Here is a 20,000-nt window from a genome sequence, read left to right on the forward strand (position 1 = left end):
ACGTCGCCCCTCTCCCAAGAATGATGGTTTCAAATGACACGCCTGCGAGTTCATATGTGCGAATGAAATTGCTCATGCCCACAATTACATCCCAGTTTTTGTGCTAGGCTATCTAAAAACGTCTACCTACAGTACACTATATTACTGTTCCAAATACAGGGAGATTGGATAACAGGCTACAATATGCATCATCAGCTTCATTCCATGGTCCTTTTTACATGGAAAAGATGGATGGTCGGTTGGGGTTGGGCCATGAATCAAAATCTCTCCAACAGCAAAGTGGCTAAGTCAGTAATGTACACTCCAGCGCACAGATTGAATAATCACAGTTGGAACCCGTGCTCCAGGGTGATGTTTTTATGACTGACACTTCTTCCATTTCTTCCTAACGTTCATTTACTCGCCTCAGGGGCTGCTGTGGGAAAGTGATTAGGGTGAATGGATGTCTGGTGTGTGTGTGTGTGTGTGTGTGTGTGTGTGTGCGTGCGTGCGCGTGTGTGTGTGTGCGCCGGTGCTCGTGTGAGTGTGTCTGTGTGTTTGGGTACTTCACCCAAATGAGCCCAGCTGTCTGTGCTGCAGCACTAGCTATGATGGAACCCTACAGGATTGGCCTGTCTGTCTGTTGAGGAAATAACCAAATCATAATTAAGTTGAGCCAATTGATTTAGCGGCTGGCGCTGGGTGGTTGGATCTGTGTGACGAATGGGTCTGGCAGGGCCTTCCGAAAACAGCCGTAAAGTGGGCCTGGGACCCCGGGACCCAGAGACTGACCTCGTCGAGAGCTGAGGGGTTTACGGCAGGAACTAATCTAGTCTGTATTTTAACACGTTCTGTAATGAGTGAAACGATTTGAAGGAGAGAAGAAAAAAAAGAGGAGGATTTACTGACTGCAGAGGGAAGCCAATTGGATTTGATGTAAAATAAATGAGTATTCGGGCAAGCGGCCTACTGTACTTTAGTACTTCTATAGTCAGCAATCCTGAGAAGTGTTAGCCTATTTCTACATTCGCTGGTTTCATCTTGATGTTAAACACTGCTGCAGTTAGTTATGCAAGTTTACAAGGCTTTCTTGGCATGCGTTAGATCTATGGAAAATGACATCTGTTTTCTCAAAGCTTGTCACTTCTGCACAACAAGGTCCTCAGAGGTAAAAGGGGTTTCCCGTCGGCCATCGAAGGGGAAACAAACATCCTCAGTGCTCTGATACGCAGGAAACATCCGACGTTTAATCTCAAAAGTCTTTCCTTTGATCCCTCGTGTCCTCTCCCCGCCTTCTTCTCAAAACCCATTGGAGGGGAAGACCTAAGGGGAACGAACCTTCGGTCTTCTCCTCCGATGGGTTTCGGGAAGCGAAGCGAGGAGGAAGGATACGAGGAGTAGAGGAGAGACTGTTGGGACGCACCCCGTGTCCTCCCTGTGAAGACCTGTAGACCTGCACCTCTTCCCTGCACTCCGAAACCACACCAGCCTTGAAATACGTCCCCTGCTACGCCGACCCATGACGTAATTGTCACGGAAACGCCCCACGGAAACCAGCTACGCCACCGCCAACGAAGCTAGCGATTCTATAGCGAGGCCTGCAGGGGCGTTATCAACTTGAGGAGTGAATTACCAGTTTACCATCTCAAATGGCTTCCTTCCACCTGTGCCGTCTCTGTACCTGCTGTGCTCCCCGGGAATATAACGACATCACAGAGTCAACACCAAAGCCTGTGTGCTGCTGCTGCCTGACAGGTGGTACAGATGTTTAGGCATCGTTTGAAAATGTCTCCCCCCCCCCCACCTTCTCTTAACAGTTTTGAAACAATGTTAGATTAACCCTCATGTTTCGGGCTAAAAGGAGGAGAAAGAGGAGGAGGGAGGAGGTTGTAGTGAGGAGGGGGAGGGGGAAGGGGAGGTTGTAGTGAGGAGGAGGAGGAGGAGGAGGGGGAGGTTGTAGTGAGGAGGAGGAGGAGGAGCAGGGGGAGGTTGTAGTGAGGAGGAGGAGGAGGGGGAAGGGGAGGTTGTAGTGAGGAGGAGGAGGAGGGGGAAGGGGAGGTTGTAAGGAGGAGGAGGAGGGGGAAGGGGAGGTTGTGAGGAGGAGGAGCAGGGGGAGGTTGTAGTGAGAAGGAGGAGGAGGGGGAAGGGGAGGTTGTAGTGAGAAGGAGGAGGTGGGGGAAGGGGAGGTTGTAGTGAGGAGGAGGAGGAGGAGGGGGAAGGGGAGGTTGTAGTGAGGAGGAGGAGGAAGAGGGGGAGGGGGAAGGGGAGGTTGTAGTGAGGAGGAGGAGGAAGAGGGGGAGGGGGAAGGGGAGGTTGTAGTGAGGAGGAGGAGGTGGGGGAAGGGGAGGTTGTAGTGAGGAGGAGGAGGAGGGGGAAGGGGAGGTTGTAGTGAGGAGCCCAAAATTAGAATACAACACTTGGTTGTACACACTGTGTACTCAGCTCCTCTGCATAACATCATCATCATTAATTGGATTTGTGTAGCCTAGGGTACATGCGAGGCACACCACCCTCCCCTCCCGAAAAAAAACAGGAACAAAATCTGCCGTTATGTTTGCACATAAATTTCCCATGTTTGTTCCTGGATTTTTCAATTTAGGAGCAAAGTTGCTCCTTGGGAAAAAAAAAGAGAGCTTAGAGAGCGTAGAGCAGCCCTGTAGCCTAAGTGCTCCGAATGCTTTACATTTTAAACGTGGCCTCGTCCAGGAGCAACGCTCATACAAGGGGACGCTCTAGACAGGGTTATGGGTTGTCCCAGCCTGCTCTGTGGGCCTGGGGAACGCTAATTGAATACACACACAGAGGGGCCTGTCTGCAGATATGTAAATTGCAGTCTGTCCGCGGTGGCGCTGAGCTGAGCTGTGTGCTTGGCGAGCAGCGGAGCCGCTGCCTGGTAGTAAATCCACCAGAGCTGCCACACCTCGCACACACACACACACTCGCACACACACACACACACGCACACACACACACACACGCCTCGCGCATGCACGCACGCACGCACACACACACGTACACACGCACATATGTACACACGCACACACACGTACATGTACACAGACACGCACGCACACACACACACACACACTGCCACACCTCCTCCAGAGCTGCTAAAGGAGAACCTGACCCCCCCCCCCCTTCCCCCCCACCCCCATGTGTTTTACTGCTGGGTCGCCAGAATGAGGAGATGCATTCATCAACACCATACCAAGCACCTCTGTTTACCCCTCCCCCCCCCACCACACACACACACACACACACACACACACACACACACACATACACACACACACACACACCCCGCCCTGCCCTGCTACCACAGTACTAATCAACACCCTCTCTTACCTCACCTCACGTTTCTCACAGTTTATCTGCCTGTCTTTCACTCTCTCTCACTCCTTTCCCCCTCCGCCTCTGTGTGTCTTTGTCTATTCCGTGGTATTCTGCTTGGTTGATAATGTGTGGTCGGTTCCAGACGTAGGCTACTAGTCCTACTCTCTGCCCAGGATTACCTGTGGCGAGACTAGCCGCTAGGCTAACGTTACCACCCTGGATGACCTGTGTGGAGGGGCTAGCCGCTAGGCTAACGTTACCACCCTGGATGACCTGTGTGGAGAGACTAGCCGCTAGGCTAACGTTACCACCCTGGATGACCTGTGTGGAGGGATTAGCCACTAGGCTAACGTTACCACCCATGTGGCAGGGTAGAGCGACTAGCAGCTAGGCTAACATAAACAGCCTGGATGACTTGGCTGGATGGGATTACCATTATCCTTGTTCAAAGCCGTTTCCCCCCTTTTGTTGATAGAGCAGCCTATAATGCTGTTATAATAAAGCCCTATGCCCTGCTCTAGTTGACACTAGGCCTGATTCAATCACAATAGGGCATTAAAGGTCCTCAATCGTGTGTGTGCGCGTGTGTGCGCAAGGCTTTTGTTCTGGCCCAATGCTCACACAACTGACCCAACGAGCCAGTGAGCCATTTACTAGCTAGGAGTCACGTATCCCAGCTAGTGCTGGGCTTGAACAAAAGTCTGCATGCTCTGTGGATCTCGAGGACCAGACCCGACAAGCAATACACAATCCAATTCTATTCCATTCTCTTCTGTTTTAGTCTACAGTTGAAATGTAGGCTAGGTTTGCCACAGCAACCCACTGGGAGAGAATCGGCTGTGCAAGTAGATTGCCCTCCTCTCGAATCCCATGTGGATGTAGGGAGCATATTGCCATGCTCAGCACAGGATGCCTGTCCTCATCCGAATAGCAGGTTTGGCTTGTCCTGCTGCTGCTGCTGTCTCAGATGGCCATTCAATATGTTTGGCTGGATGCAGTTAGAGAACAACTGTTCTCTCTCAGATGTTTTGCCTTTCATTTGAATTATTACAGAACGGATATGTTTTCCAGATTTACTGGAATCCCCAAAAACTATAGACAAAAAACAGCTGGTGCCCTCTCTTTGTTCAATTTGTGGATTCACTTTTGTTGAACCTTCTTTTTTTTTTTTTTAACGGGGTCACATTGAGACCAGAGTCTCTTTTTCAAGGGAGCCTTGCAATAATATAAATGATACACATACATAGGATATGAACAAGACAACAACCAAAAACAAACACAAGATACAATTTCATTCAAGATTCTTTATTTGTCACGTGCATACAAGTATACAGTGAAATGCAAAAGTGACAGTGCCACAGAGTAGTGCAACAATACGTTTTTAAAATAAAATAAAATAGAAATAATAAAAAATATAAAATGAACCTCTGTAATCCAACTTAAGTTGAGTTATTAGGTCTATATAGTTCCGTATGTATCTACTAACTAATACACCCGTGTCATGTTTTTAAACCAGTACCAGCCAACTGCAGCCATCAGCTGTACTTACACACTTCCTACACCAAAGTAAAGACGACGTCGCTCCTTCAAGTTATAATAGGCAGCCTCAAGTTTTTCAATTTTGGACTTCTGCTTGCTGTCTGAGAGGTTGAATCCAGGCCAGTCTGACCTCTTGACCCCCAATTACCCAGAACCCCCTGCAGATGGGCTCTCTCTCTGCCGCCGCCTGGCTCTTATCTTCCCGCCCAGAGGGAGCTAACAAGACCACTTCTATTACCCACAATCCCCCCAGGATACAATTTAGTTGGTCCTGCAGACAGAGTGGCAAGGACAGGAAGGGGATTGGGGGGTTGGGAAGTGTGTGTGTGTGTGTGTATGTGTGTGTATGTGTGTGTATGTGTGTGTATGTGTGTGTGTGTGTATGTGTGTGTATGTGTGTGTATGTGTGTGTGTGTGTGTGTGTGTGTGTGTGTGTCTTCCGTTTCTTCTACGGAGGCCATCGTTGACCCGGTCCCAAGAGTACAGTAACACTAACAGACAAGTCTTTTTCTTACAATACCTTATTGTTGCCTGTTTTGACCACTGATATGGAATCTTGAGTTGAGATCCTGAGAGAGAGTGTTTAGATAAACTGAGGTTACTAAAGCACAAATGAATACCCCTCCCTTACAATAATATGATAACAACAAACCCAATCGCCTGTTTCTCTCCCTGAAGGGTTTTCTGGTGGTGGTACACACACCCACACCCACACCCACACACACACACACACACCCACACACACACACACACACACACAATTACCATTATCAAGTCTGATACAGTAGCGAGAACACTTTGTAAAAGCTCAGCTAAAGGGTATGTGTGTGTGTGTGTGTGTGTGTGTGTATATGTGTGTGTGTCTGTGTGTGTAGCGAAAACACTTTGTGTGTAGTGAGAACACTTTGTAAAAGCTCAGCTAAAGGGTGGGTGTGTGTGTGTGTGTGTGTGTGTGTGTGTGGGTGGGTGTGTGTGTGGGTGTGTGTGTGTGTGTGGGTCTGTGGGTGGTAATTTAGATTTTTGCTAGCGTCAGACCACCAGGCTAGTTGGAGCAGCACTATTTGCTGTTGTAAGAGTTAAAGAAACTACATTGTGTGTCTCTCTCCAGTTTCTCTCTCTGTTTGCACAGCAGTTTGATAGAGACGGACCAGTGAACAATCCCTATCACAGCAAGCCTGTCACCTGGTTGTGTGTGTGTGTGTGTGTGTGTGTGTGTGTGTGTCTGTTCCTCTGTGTCTGTTCCTGTGTGTCTGTGTGTGTGCATGCGTGTGTGAGTGTAGTCCCTGGACCATAACACCTTGCCGAATGGAATTGTTGTGTCAACCCTCTTGGGCGTTATGATGAGGGGGTGAGTGCCGTCAATGCTCTGTGATTCAGACAGGTCATGGTGACGTAACGTTTTTAATTAATCATAATTCCCTAGTCCCAGCTACAGACACAGAGATAGAACACATAGAACAGTGTTAGTGTTCTATTACCTATGGTTCTATATCTATGGTTCTACAGGATTCTTCTGAGCCCTTTGTTCTAAACCTGGTCCTGACGGGCATAGTAGTCACGACGCTTCTTCAAAACACATCCACACAATCTCCATGTACCGTCGACTGCATACTGGAGATGGTGAACTTACTGGAGATGGTGAACTTACTGGAGATGGTGAACTTACTAGAGATGGTGAACTGACTGGAGATGGTGAACTGACTGGAGATGGTGAACTGACTGGAGATGGTGAACTGACTGGAGATGGTGAACTTACTAGAGATGGTGAAGGCTAGGGGGAGCCAAGGAACCACCCAGAAAAAGCGAGAGCTCAGACGATGCTGTCCCTGCGTCAGTTCCTGCCTCAGCACGGCCTCGGTCTAGTACAGGATCAGCGGTTTGTTGTTTTCACGAGAGAACCATTTTCCCGCCCCCGCGTGTGTCTTTCAACACCAGAAACTGGTCTCAGACCAACATGGCTTCCTGCTTTTGTGGAGGAGGAAGAGCGAGTGATGGGCAACACTTTTACTGGGCTCAATGACGGCTACTGTTTCCATAGAAACGGTTCCTCTCACATTAACCCCGTGAACTTCATACAAAGGAGGTCGCGGGTAAGGGACAAAGAAGGCGGTTGTGTCTTTGGGGTCTTAAATGTGTCTGTCCTTTGGAACGTTGGACGGCGACTGTCTGTAACGGCCTCCTAGATGCCTGGCCTGTCACCTTTGACACACACACACACACACACACACACACACACACACACACTGCCTGTCACCTTTGACCCCTCTACCCTGAGGGTGTAACGGACATGTAAGGAGGAGAACCAATGATATTGGGCTGACTAATTCTACTGTATACTGCATTCAGGTTGTGTGAGGTCTTTCAGTGGCCTCCAACTTTACTGCACACATTAAAGATAAGCAGCCACACACACACACACACACACACAAGTCATGTTCCTCAAACTAGTTCATTGAACATTCTAAAAATATTACAGACTGTGGCTTTAAACCACCTTAACTTCTCCTCAGTGTTACGGCAGCCATGTTTGGTCCCCTTCTTCAACAGATCAGTCCCTCAACATCTCTCTCTGCGGCTCACAGCTGACTGCACTGATATGATCCCCTGACAGTCAGACACACAGGCAGGCAGGCAGGCAGGCAGGCAGGCAGGCAGGCAGGCAGACAGACAGGTAGGCAGGCAGGCAGACACACAGGCACGCAGGCACGCAGACTGACAGGCAGACAGGCACACAGACTGACAGGCAGACAGACAAAGAGACAGACAGGCAGGCACACTGACAGACAGGCAGGCAGACAGGCAGGCAGACAGGCAGGCAGACAGACAGAGAGACAGCTGCCAAAGGTTTCAGTAGCAGCGCAGCCCTGATTTACTGTTCTGTTCCCCCTGTAGGATCGTATCTTAAAACTACACACACACACACACACACACAGACACAGAAGGAGAGAGATAAAGCGTGTGTGACTCTGCTCCAGAGTATGTAGGCTCCTCTGAGTCAGGCCGATTTAAGGTTTAATGCTCCACGTTGGCACCGTACCTAATAGCTTTAAACGTTGCCCTTGCATGGCGGTCACCGCTTTTACAACATTTTCTCTGCACAAAATGGATGTTATTGATGTTATCTCCCCTCCCACATCTACATAATGTGATGATCTGTGTGTGCGTGTGCGTCCGCGTGCGTGTGCGCCTGTGTGTCTGCGTGTGCGTGCGCGTGCGTGTTTGCTGTGCCACGAGAATGGCTTTAGTTATGCCATTAGCTCAATGCTAACATACTGTAGTAGACTGCGTCCAGCCTACACTAGCCGCCCCCGCCCAACTCCGCCCCGCCCCTCACCTGGTTCCCTCTCCACATTACTGGGCTAACAGCACTAGCCTCTCTCTCCCCTGAGCATCCATCCCCTCTGCCTTCAATACGCTTCTCATCAGCAAACTATCACACACCCATTACACCCACCTCCCTGCGACGCCCCCCCCCCCCCATCCACCCCCCACCCCACCACCCCCGTAAGCCTGCAGTGATCAGTGACTTTGAACTTCCTCCAACCAGCTCATGTGACTGGACAGCCTGGGCTGTTTATTATGCAGGTTTTAGAGTGTGTGTGTGTGTGTGTGTATGTGTGTGTGTGTGTGTGGAGCACGTCCCCATTCTGTCGCTTCCGCTGCAGACGGAACAGATGAGAAGTAGAGAAGGATCTTATGGTGAGAGAGATCATACAGCACATCAATGAGGCTGATAACACACAGGAGAGAGAACAAGGGAGAGGAGAGAGAGAGAGAGAGAGAGAGAGAGATGGAATGAGAGAGAGACGGAGAGAGGTAGAGAGATGGAGAGAAATAGAGAGAACGGAGAGAGAGAATCTGGTCTTTCTTTTTTTTTTTTTTTTTAAAGAAGCCTTTGTTTTCCATTTCTGGCATTCTTCCTCAAATCAGCCATGTTTTACAACAGATTTACAGAGTGATGATTCTAATCTGTGTAACCACTATGGGCTAGCTAAAACTAGTATCTCCAATGATAACCCTAATCTACATTTACAAGCACTATACTAATACTGGGTAGGGCCTCCCTTTGCTCTCAAAACAGCCTCAATTCTTTGTGGCTTTGATTCCACAAGATGCTGGAAACATTCTTTGAGATTCTGGTCCATGATGACATGATTGCGTCACACAATTCCTGCAGATTTTTTATATGCACTTTCAAGCTGTGAATCTCCCATTCTACCACTCCCAAAGGTGTTCTATTGGATTCAGATTCGGTGACTGGGAAGGCCACTGAAGAACACTGAACTCATTGTCATGTTCATGAAACCAGTTTGAGGCGACTTTTGCTTTATGACATGGTGCATTATCATGCTGGAAGTAGCCATTAGAAGATGGGTCAATTGTGGCCATGAAGGGAGGCACATGGTCAGCAACAATACTCAAATAGGCTGTGGCATTCAAGCGATGATTGATTGGTATTAACGGGCCCAAAGTGTGCCAAGAAAACATTCCCCACACCATTCTACCACCTCCACCATGAGAAGGTGTACAGGTGTTCCTAATAAATTCTAATCCTAATTCCTCCAATGATGACCCTAATCTATATAGGCGCGATACCTAACGCTGTAGCATCTCCATTGATGATGAACTAATCCGTAGCAAAGACGGCGCAACCGACAGGCGGGACTTTTAGCTTTTTGCCGTAATGCTGCTAACAGCTAATATCGGATTGCATTTTGCTCCAAGGAGAGACGAAGTTCTCAACAGCTCAATGAAAGTGAATGAGAAATTGTGCTGATCCTGGGAAATGGTCCCCCAAGGGAAATTTGTAAAGAAACTGCTCGACAATTACCTAATATATCTGTCATAAAACAAAACGAATGTATCAAGCTGGTTTTAACCAGAACAGTGATTTTGAAGGAAGGGAGTGCACATGCTGACAGCAGCAGTGTAGCAGCTACGTATGTGGAGTGTACCAGCCAAGCCTGCAGGATAGCAACTTCCGCTAGCTGGAGGTGAACCCCCGATGGTCTGTAGATGATAACTGTGCTCTCTCTTTCCTATCTACTCTCTTTGTCATAGCTAACTGCTGTAGCGAGTAGCATTTCCAGTGTGTACGTGGGTGTGTGTACGTGGGTGTGTGTACGTGGGTGTGTGTACGTGGGTGTGTGTATGTGGGTGTGTGTGGTGGTAGGAGGCAGTTAATAATCTATTATACAGTAGGAGAACAATATAGATCCTACACAGTGCAGTGACCTCCTACTGGGCAGCTGGTCTGGTTAGATGCCTGCACACTGCTGCATAATGAACCAGGCTGGAGCAGCGGGGTGGGGGGGGGCTACATACTATACAATACCCACTCACAGAGCTACATGCTGGGGCGGGGAGGGAGGGAGGGAGGGAGTGGGCTACATACTATACAATACCCACTCACAGAGCTACATGTTGGGGAATGAAGGGGGGAAAGAGTAGAGGGGAGGGAGGGAGGGAGGGAGGGAGTAGAGAAGGAAGGCAGATCGAGAGAGAGAAAGAAAGAAAGAGGGGAGAAGGAGAGAGGAAAAGAGAATGGAGGGAGAGAGAGAGAGAGAGAGAAGCGAGGAAATAAGCAAGAGGGAGGCAAAGGGAGATAGAATACAGTGAAATATACTGTCGAGCAAGCTTTGAGGAAGGGGGATAGAGGAGGAGGAGGGGGAGGAGGAGGAGGAGGGGGGGGTGGAGGAGGAGGAGGAGGAGGAGGAGGAGGGGGGGGTAGAGGAGGAGGAGGAGGGGTGGGGGGGCTATAATAAGGAGCACACCAGGGGGAGATCAGAGTGAGAGACAGGAGAGAGAGCGTGAAATAAGAGCCTCACAAAACCTGAGAAAGAGAGACCCACAGGCAAGGTAGAGGAGAGGGGGGAGGAGAGGGGAGGAGGGTGGAAGGGAGAGGAGAGGGGAGAGGATTATAGAAGGGAGAGAGGGAGAGAGGGAGAGGAGAGGAGAAGGGAGAGGGAGAGGAGGATGAGAGGGAGAGGAGAGGAGGGTAGAAGGGAGAGGGAGAGGAGAGGAGAAGGGAGAGGAGGGTGGAAGAGAGGGGAGGAGAGGAGAAGGGAGAGGAGGGTAGAAGGGAGAGGGAGAGGAGAAGGGAGAGGGAGAGGAGGGTGGAAGAGAGGGGAGGAGAGGAGAAGGGAGAGGGAGAGGAGGAGGGTAGAGGAGAGGAGAGGGTAGAGGGTAGTGGGAGAGTGCTCTAGCTAATGTTACATTAGCCATGGACGTGGAACAGAGGAAAGGCACTCAGCAAGGCTGAGAAACCAAGACAATACAAGAAAAAGGGCGCGTCCGTGTTTCAAAGATACACATGTAATGATGTCGGCTAATGGACTCCCGCAACAAAAACCAGCTGCAGTAGGTCTGACCCAGGGGAGGCTGGGGGAGGTAGAAATCAGAAGACGGGCTCATTGTAATGCATAGAATGAAATGAGGAACGCTATCAAATACTTTGTGATGGTAATCTGTGAACTGCCAGGATGTAGTGTCAGAGCAGAACACAGCGGCCTTAGTAAAGTACAGCTGTTAAACAAACAGGTTGGTGACTCCTCCTCTATAGAGCAGCAGGGTGGGTGTGTGGGTGTGGGTGTGTGTGTGTGTGTGTGTGTGTGTGTGTGTGTGTGTGTGGCAGGTAAGAGCGGCCGAGGCAGAACAAGATCCTAACATACTCACCAGGTGTTTACACAAGAGGAAACGCTCTTTGTGTGTGTGTGTGTGTGTGTGTGTGTGAATGTGGGTCACCTGTGTCTGCTGTAAGGTGTGTCTCATTTCAACTGCAGTATACAAAACATGGTTTTGCATCTGCACCCGCAATGGGCACATTTCCACTAACCGCTGGAAAACATCTGTCTCACAAAGTTACAGTGGCCTGCTAAATATCTGTCTGTTTAATTAGAACGCAGGTGGAATCTATCAAAACGCAGAGTTTTGGATCGGTCTGACTTTTGAAAGCTTATGTGATCACTGAACTACCGTCAGGAAGGTAGCCTTGAGGATCAGGTGATACAGTCAATAAGAATGTGTTGAACTGAATTTTTTATTATTATTATTTATTTTTTTGAGGCATTTCTGCTTTATTGGGGATAGAGATAGTAGAGATTGACAGGAAGGATGGGTGAGAGAGAGAGGAGGGATGACATGCAGGATATGTCGATGGCCGGAATCGAACCAGGGACCTTGTGATGATATGGTGCTACGCCACTGAGCGCCCCGTGTTGAACTGAATTGAATAGATTTGTACAAAGAACAGCCATGGAGAAGAGGGTGCTCTGATGAAGAGCCGACCGGCCGGAACGTGTTAGCCCGCCTGGCCGAGGATAAAAAGGTGAGATGAGTCGACGTTGTACTTTAATTTTATTTATTTTTTTCCGAGTGTTGCCTTTGCCCGTTGTTCCGTGAACTTCCATTTGAAGTCAGCAGCCAGAGAGGGTGTGTATGACGTGAGTGTTAGTCTGAGTGAGGACCAGCAACTGTGGGTCACGCCGGGTTTCAGCCTTGACCTTGAAGGACACATCTGGAAGGGAAGACTCACCGTCAGGGATCTCTACCTCAGCCCAGGCTGCTCCTAGCCTAGCGTGAGCTAGCAGACCCGCTACGCTAGCAGGTTTAAACCAACCCCTGAGGGAGGAAGAGCTGAAGCAGCAGGCAGTGATAACAAGGCCTCCTCTTCAACCTGCCTCATCAGCTGTGATTCTCATCTCAGCCCTGAGTAACGACTGGAGAAGGGCTTCATGAAACAGCCCTCAACCACCTTCTAATCAACTCCCCATCAGTTCTCAATCACCTCCCATTCAGCTCCCAATCAACCGTCAGTCAGCTCCGGAGTCATTTTCGATCATTTCTCAATCAACTGGGCCCGCGGCCCGGCCCGCCCAATCAGCCGTGAGTCGGCAGGATCGCAGCGCGGCGGAGCTTGAGAGGGCGCGCTCCCTCCTCTGCCTCTTGGATCAATAAGGCCACGTCGGGTGTGATGAGACACAACCACCAGAGAGCAGACCCGACCTGTGTCCTGCTGAGGCTGTTTCAGACTGTGGTCTCTGAGTTCACCGTCTGGCACAGTAGAACCAGAATAGAAGTGAGTCGTATAGAATCTGCCGATCGTGAGGAGGTTGGTCAGTCTCTGAGGCTTTAGAGGAGATCTGATCAGTAGAACTACCATAGAATCTGACTAGAATAGAATCTAGAATAGAATCTCCCTGTCCTGCTGGGTGACTGAGGCCTGAGGTCTGGTTCAGTGGAACTAGGGCAGAGTAGAATACAGTAGAGTAGAGTAGAATGGAAGGAGATTAGAGAGAATGAGTTCAAGAAGAATATGGTGAATTCAGGCGTGTCTGACTGCTGTCTATCTTCTTACCGTTGTTTGGTTATTGTGACTCAGTTGGTTGAGCAACAAGCATTGCTAAGGTTGCGGGTCCGATTCCCGCTGGGACCATGTATACTGTACAATAAATACATGCACAATCACAGTGCTGTAAGTCACTTTGGATAAAAACCTCAGCTAAATGGCCGATACTGTCGATGTGAGATTCAGCTCAACCGTTTACGTCGTTATGGTTCTCCCCCATTGAATTTGTCCACGAGGCTGGGAATTATGAAATGACTCAGTTTTATTTGACTGAAAGTGTTTATGTGATTTGATACGGTCGTTTTTCACATCGTGACGCGGTAAGTTCTCCTGGGAGATGAATCTCTCTCATTCGCTTGAGAGCTAGAGATTTTTTAGACCTGTGGGTTGAGTCATGCTGTGTGTGTGTGTAGTGTGTAGTGTACGTGTGTGTGTGTGTGTGTGTGTGTGTGTGCATGCACGGGTGCTGCGTGTTTGTGTGTGTGTGTGTGTAGTGTGTGCGTAGAGTGTGTGGGTAAATGCAGGAAGCCCTTCCTGATAAGAGAGAGAGAACCCTGTCCCCTGGCCAAACTGTGCCCCCGCTCCCCTCAGCCAGATAAATCATCATGTTGCTACTCGCCGTTGTTGCTTCCTGGAATCTGTTTTAAACCACCTGCTTCTCCTGCTGCTTCTTCTCATCTCTCTTTACCTCCCCTCTCCTCCCCTCCCTCCCTCCCCTCCCTCCCTTCCTCTCTCCTCCCCTCGTAGTCAGTCTGGTTTAACAGCCAGGATAAGTGAAGCTGACTGTTCCACACCTCGGAGGGAAGAAAGGAAGGGAAGAGAGGAGGAGAAAAAGAAGGAGAAGGAGGATAGGCTGAGGGTAGATACAGAAGATTGAAGGAGCAGAGAGAGACAGGAGAGAGAATGAAGGGAAGAGAGAAAAGGGGATAGAAAGGAAATATGAACGTCAAAGACCCAAACCGTCTCCTAGCCCCGCCCCCCGAGACATCAGTAGACCTGAGAGGATCTGATAGGTCAGGTAGCCTACAAGCAATATGAATATAGCTCCACCCAGCCTTCTGATTGGATTGGTATACATTCCAACAAGCCTATGTTCTCAGATCCACTCTAGTGGCCTAGGGGGTACGCAGTTAGGAGAGAGGGGGTAGGAGCTAGGGAGTAGGAGCTTGGTGAGAAGAGTGTTGTAGATTTCATTCAACATTTATTTATCCAGTTTAGTCTCATTGAGCTCTAATCACTCCCATTTTGTGTGAGAGGAGATGGAGCTGGAAGGTTCTAGCAGCGTGGAGCTGCAGTCAGTCAGTGTGTAGGCCCTAACTTACCTCCGCTCTGTCACCTGTGCTTTATGATGTTGGCCGTGTCGGCCCGACCAGGGGAATACGCTGATTCTGCAGCACGGGTCGTTCTCTTCATCAGCAGCACCGTTAGTCGGAACCACACTGTGAACCGGGCAGCGCCACTATGTAAACATTTGAGGCAAACTGTATATTTAAACTGTATATTTAAACTGTATATTTAGTAATGATTGAGTAACTATCTTTGACACCGTTGTTAAAAAAAACGAAAGCGAAAGTGAAAGCCGTTATGAGGTCCCGATGTGAATTCAGCGTTTTAGCGGTATTTTGGACGCATTTTGACGTGAATAAACGCGTCAGGTTTTGATAATGCAATCCAGCGCCACTCTGTTCAGACATCCCGGGGAGAACCCTGAGCCTCGCATTTGTCTCTGCCAGTCGTACCGGACACCAACATACATTCATGTTGACAGTATGAATTGATCCTAACTGTTATGGACAGACTGTGGGGATCTGCCATGAGGTACCAGTACCACCCACTGGGCCTATAGTACCTCTCTCTAACCCAGTGATACTCAATCCTGGTGTGTGTGTGTGTGTGTGTCTCTGTGTGTGTGTGTGTCTCTGTGTGTGTGTGTGTGTGTGTGTGTGTGTGTGTGTGTGTGTGTGTCTGTGTGTGTGAGAGTTGGTGTGTTTCATGTAGCTGTGTGTGTGTGTCTGAGATGACAGAAAGAAGCAGTGACAGGCAGCCAGCGTCTGAATACAGCAGCACTACAAACAACACCCTTGAGGCACTCTGTGTGTGAGTGTGTGTGTGTGTGTGTGTGTGATTGTGTGTGTGTGTGAGAGAGAGAGAGAGCACTTTAACAACATAGTAAACCGGGAGCTCCTTAGCTAGACTTCCTAACGTTAGCCCCCAGGGCTGATAACATCTGGACCGGCTCAAGTCACCCACCCACTCAAAGACTGCATTATTCCCTCTCTCTCCCTCTCTCTCTCTCTCTCTCTCTCTCTCCCTCTCTCTCTCTCTCTCTCTCTCTCTCTCCCTCCCTCTCTCTCTCTCTCTCTCTCTCTCTCTCTCTCTCTCTCTCTCCCTCTCTCTCCCTATCTCTCTCTCTCTCTCACGCTTTATCAACAGTAGTTCTCTGAAGACCCCCTAGCCTCGACAGAGAATTGTCAGTTCCTGCCAGAGTTCTACAGGCAGATCGAATGACCTGGTCTTCTGTCCAATAAGAGGCTCTGATCAACAGACCAACCGAACCTTAATGTAGGCCAGCTAGGAGCTCTCTCTCTCTCTCTCTCCCTCTCTCTCTCTCTCTCTCACCCTCTTCTCCCCTACTGTAATAGCCTGGTCCCATTCATATGTTAAACCAGTGTCTGTCCTGTCTGTACACAGTGTTAGATTAGTGTTGTTGTTGTTGTTGTTGTGTGCTCATCCACAAGGCATTGAGACGTTACCCCATCACCCCTCTTCTCCTCTCCTGTCCTGATCTCTCTCCTCTCCTCTCCTGTCCTGATCTCTCTCTCTCCTGACCTCTCTCCTGTCCTTTCATCTCTCCTCTCCTGATCTCTCTCTCTCTCTCTCTCTCTCTCTTTCTCCTGTCCTGTCATCCCTCTTCCTCTCCTCTCTATCTCACCCCTCACCCCCCCTTCTCCCCTCCCTCTTCTGAATGGAGTGGTTTGTCCTTGTGAGGGCACAGGGGCTCTCTGCTGTTTGAGCACACGGTGATGCTAAAAATACCCTCCGCCCCTCTGGACCAGCATCCAACACACAGCGTGGGAGGGGGGTGAGAACGAGGGAGGAGAGGAGAGGAGGGCATTAGGGAGAGGGGAGCAGTAAAAGAGAGAGAGAGAGATGAAAGAAAACCGAAGAGAGAGAGGAGGAGAGGGCGCGAGGAAGGGAGGTGTTCGGAGAATGAAGAGAGGGTGAGAGTGTGTGAGGGAGGGAGGGAGGGAAGGGGGGAGTGGAGAGAGGGAGAGAGAGAGAGAGTGCTCCACAACCTCTACCCCAGCTCACTGCTCTCTCCCTCTCTCTCCCTCTCTCTCTCTCCCTCTCTCTCACTGCTCTCTCCCTCTCACTGCTCTCTCTCTCTCTCCCTCTCACTGCTCTTTCTCTCTCTCTCTCTCTCTCTCTCTCTCTCTCTCTCTCTCTCTCTCTCTCTCTCTCTCTGTCAGCCCCTACTGCCTGTGTCTGAGTCAGTACAGAGGAGGGGAGTGGAGGAGGGACTGGGTACGATGCCCACCTCCACACACACACAGAGAGAGAGAGAAGAAGAGTAAGTCCTCCAGCCGCGTGGACGTACAGCCTCACTCGTACAGTCGTCACGATGTGGCACAGACGCACCTCGAACCCGCTTACGTCCTATGACCCCCCCCGCGTGTGCGCCGTTCGCCGGTGTTCCTCCCCGGCGACAGGAGCTTGACGCCGGAGCCCTGACGGGATCGGACGAGGAGCAGGATCAGTATGCCGGGAGCTTTTCCCGCTTCCCGGTCCCTGAACCGAAACCTCAGGCCGCTGTTAGGCGAATCGATGCGCAGGCTTGACGGGCTCTGGCTCCCTGGCGGTTGTCTTGTCTCCCTGTCCCGTCTTCCTTCATGGCCTGTTCTGTCAGAGCTAGCTCTTCATGCTCACTCCTAGCTCGTGCTCAAACTCTGCAAGACAATACTCTCTGTCACTGCTTGGCTTGTAGGCAACGGCTGCTCCAAAAAGCTGCTTCGGGTCAGGGTCACTGAGACAGGAAGAGTAGAAAGAGATGGTTGAGAGAGAGAGAGAGAGAGAGAGGGAGAGCCTAGGGGCTAATGTTTGCTAATGGACGGGCTAACGAGTTGTTAATTGACTTTACGATGAGCAGCTCTCTCCCTCTCTCTCTCTCTCTCTCTCTCTCTTTCTCCCTCCCTCTCGCTCTCTCTCTCTCTCTCCCCCTCCCTCTCTCTCTCTCTCTTTCTCTTTCCCACTCTCTCTCCTTTTCTTCCTGTCCAATCTGGGGCCATCTCGCTCCGCACGGCTGACTGACCGTGCTCAGATCAACAGATGTCTCCCCAGAGGTTACTGTGGGTTTCATTAGAGAGATGGACCCGGGGACCAACCAGCAAACCATTACTCTACACCCCCCCCCCCCCCCCCCCCTCAACCACCACCACGCTTCAGGGCAGAAAGCTCTCCATCCAGGACATGGAGACCCGGGACGGCCACACGCTAACTGTAACCCCCCCAGACTGCACTGAACAAAGACAGTATGGTTTCATGATGGAAAAGAGATTAACATGCATTTTTGCCATGATCTCTTTTCCCCCCTCCTGCATTGTCTTTTGTTTTGTTTAAAGTGCAGCGGAAGAGTGGAAAATGGTAGCTGTAAAGTGCTACATGAACAATGCTAACTGTAAAGCGCTACATAAACAATGCTAGCTGTAAAGTGCTATATAGACAATGCTAGTGATCACACTGCTAGGTTGTGATCCTGGAGAAGGCAGTATTTTAAACAAATTAGGTATGCAAATTGAAGGAACGCATGCTGTGTTGCTAGGCTATATTCCATCTTGTCTCTTGTGCTCTCAGAGTGGGAGACAGGAAGTGTGCAGCTCGGGTCTGAAACAGAACACGCCTCTATTAAAGAAGAACCTTCTGTGTGAGAGATTTGACCATCACACCCCAGGGAAGATACCTCTCTCTCCCACTCTCCCTCTCTTTCTACCTCTCCCTCTCTCTCCCTCCCACTCCCTCTCTCCTTGTCCTCTCTCTCTCCCTCCCTTTCTACCTCTCTCCCTCTCTCTCTCTCTCTCCCTCCCACTCACCCTTTCCGCATGTCTCCCTGTTCTCTCCCTCTCCCTCTCTCTCTCTCCCTCCCCTCTCCCCCTCTGTCTCTCTGTCTCTCTCTCTCCCTTCCTCCCACCAGGCAGAAACTGAGCTACTTATGTGTGGTGAAGAGGAGTGTAGGATTTAGCTCATGGGGAAGGGAGGGAGGGAGGGAGGGAGTGGAGAATGACACAGCATCTCTCAGTATTCTAATACCAAAGGCCATGGCAATATTTCATCCAGAAGAATAGGCCAGTATGAAGAGTTAGCCCTGCAGAAATGGAGAAGGCACCATTACGAAAGAGAGGGAGGGAGGTTGAAAGAGAGGGGGGGGTGAAAGAAGAGGGAGAGGGTTGAGAAGGGAGGGGGGGGGGGGGTTGAAAGAAGAGGGAGACAGTTGGGGGGGGTTGAAAGAAGGAGAGGGTTGGGGGGGTTGAAAGAAGAGGGAGGGGGGGTTGGAAGAGAGGGAGAGGGTTGAGGGGGGGTTGAAAGAGAGGGAGAGTGTGAGAGAGGTGTATCTTCCCTGGGGTCTGATACTGAGGTCTCTGACCACATTATATAATCTGTGATGGTGGAGGGTAGAGCCCACTAATCGAGAGAGAGGGAGAGAGAGGAGAGAGAGGGGAGAGAGAGAGAGAGAGAGAGAGTGTGTGTGTGTGTGTGAGTGAGTGAGTGTGCTTCTGTGTGCGCGTCTGCATGGTGCGTGCATGCGTGTGTATGTGTGTGTGTGTGTGCTCATTCTCTAGATAAACAGTCACCCCACCACAGTGACTATAACATCACCCACATCTTGGGACAGATAGCCTTACCAACCTACAGGCTAAAGGCTAGCTAGCTATACCAGAAAGCTAACGCTGCCTCGTTACCTACGACCTTCCTCCACCTCCACTCATGACCTCTGACCTCTGACCCCTGTCTTCCGTCTCGTCAGTCCCCTGCCCTCCCCAGGGCCCGGCCGTGAAATGGCAATTTAACGCTCTAGTGAGCGTTAGAGGAGGTGTGTGTGTGTGTGTGTGTGTGTGTGTGTGTGTGTGTGTCTGTATGTGTCTGTGTCTGTATCTGTGTGTGTGTCTCTGTGTCTGTGTGTCTGTCTGTGTCTGTGTCTGTGTGTGTGTGTGTCTGTGTGTGTGTGTGTGTGTGTGTGTGTGTGTGTGTGAGTGTGACACGTTAACTCGAGGGGCCAACATGCAGCATCTCCCCCAGCTTCCTAATGGACCTTATCTGGACCAGCCGCTGAGCTGATCCGGCACGTTCTGCCTCTGTGACCCACTAAGGAGTCACACTGTCCATCCAGCCCTAGGCCCTAGATTGTGTGTGTGTGTGTGTGTGTGTGTGTGTGTGTATGTACCTACCTCATAAATGTTATAGTATGTGACATTTGTATAAGAGAGAATATTATATTGCCATGGTCTCTGATGAGTACCTCAGAGCCACACACACACACACACACACACAGACTGCACGCTAGGTAGTTTCTGTGTTAACAGTGATTAAGCTTGCTACTTGCATTCTGCTCCTCCTTGAGAGAAAGAGAGCGAGAGAGAGAGAGAGAGAGAGAGAGAGAGCATAATACATAACATTATTCTCCACAGACACCTAACCACTCTAGACATTATCATTACCCCTGTAAGGAAAGAAGAGGGAGAGTGTGTGAGATAGAAGGGTAGAAAAGGATGATCTAAGTGAGGTGTGTTGAAAGTGACAGTGACAGCTC

At 50.0% G+C, this 20,000-nt stretch overlaps 1 protein-coding gene across 1 annotated transcript in view; it reads left to right on the forward strand.

The window, feature by feature from the left end:
* tanc2a (tetratricopeptide repeat, ankyrin repeat and coiled-coil containing 2a) overlaps positions 1-20,000 on the forward strand; it is a 105,921-nt gene that overhangs the window by 898 nt on the left and 85,023 nt on the right.

Source organism: Argentina silus (assembly GCF_951799395.1).
Source record: "Argentina silus genome assembly, chromosome: 9".
In the NCBI taxonomy this organism is placed as follows: Eukaryota; Metazoa; Chordata; class Actinopteri; order Argentiniformes; family Argentinidae; genus Argentina; species Argentina silus.